The sequence below is a fragment of the Cephus cinctus genome, unplaced genomic scaffold (genome assembly GCF_000341935.2).
Source record: "Cephus cinctus unplaced genomic scaffold, Ccin1 Ccin1_scaffold0599, whole genome shotgun sequence".
NCBI classification, from domain to species: domain Eukaryota; kingdom Metazoa; phylum Arthropoda; class Insecta; order Hymenoptera; family Cephidae; genus Cephus; species Cephus cinctus.
Genome location: NW_014333245.1, coordinates 63,750 through 64,971, shown reverse-complemented (window position 1 = coordinate 64,971; position 1,222 = coordinate 63,750).

Sequence of the window (1,222 nt, the reverse complement as noted above, 5' to 3'; positions counted from 1 at the left end):
AACTGATCAACTCCTGATCTACTGATCAACTCCTCAGTGCAAGAGGAATCACGTTGTGCAAAGATTGCAAAACAATTGTTCACGACGAACGAACACATTCCGGAAGGAAGTGTAGACGTATCCTTCGTCCGTGAGAACTTTCAGGATACACTGTTAGTCTATTCTGATGAAGACCGACAGGAATTCCACATCACGATAGCACTGGCGGACGATGAAAACATCGAAAGCATAAGGGCAGAAGATCACCGAGTTCAAGTATCTCAGTGTTGCCGAAGAATTTCAGGAGATCCATGTGGATTACGACGCTTGTGTCAAACTTAGTGGACTCCAAAGCCGCGAAATTATAAAAATTTGGAGAGAAGAATTCTGCCGAAGTAACACCACAGTTTACCTTCATGAAAAGCGCAGAAAGATACCATTTGCAGAGGAGAAGAAATTGATTTTAAAAGAAAATCATGATTCGGTCACTGGAGGTCATGGAGGTATCAAGAAGACATATTATCGAATCAGTCAAAATTACTTTTGGAAGAACTTGAGAAGAGATGTCGAAAAATATGTAAAAGAATGCATGGTCTGTCAGACGAACAAGGCTAATAGAAGACCTACCAGGATGCCGCTAGTCATCACTGACACACCTACTAAATTCAACGAAAAGACTAGCATGGACATTTGCGGACCTTTCCCAATAACAAGGAATAGGAATCAATACGCTCTTACGATACAAGACGGTTTGACAAAGTACTTCTTAGCAATTCCATTGAAACACTTTAAAACCCAGACTGTCATTGCAAATTTTTTGAGACATTATCAACAGACTCGGTCGAGTCTCGCGCTAAGTACAGGCAACCGGCTGTACAGGGCGCAGCGCGCCGAGACTCTTTATTCGAGTCAACTCCTTATACCTGTGTTTGGAACGAAATATCTTATGAACCGCTATATATGAGGAAAAGTTATTGATACATTCACTATAGGAATTGAAGGTTCTGAAGCGATTGCCACCAAGTTCAATACGATTAGTGTACGAGATCAGGGCGTATTGAAATGGCGAGCGAGATGATTTTATTTCAGTTCCGTCGTCGTCGTCGTCGTCTTCGCACGTCCATCTACATTTTTACACGACAGATGGCGCTGACTGCTTTGCCTTCTTTAGCTATTTGTACTCTGGATGGTGTTGGTAATTTACGAATACACAACACAATCAAATAAACTTTGTACGCACTTT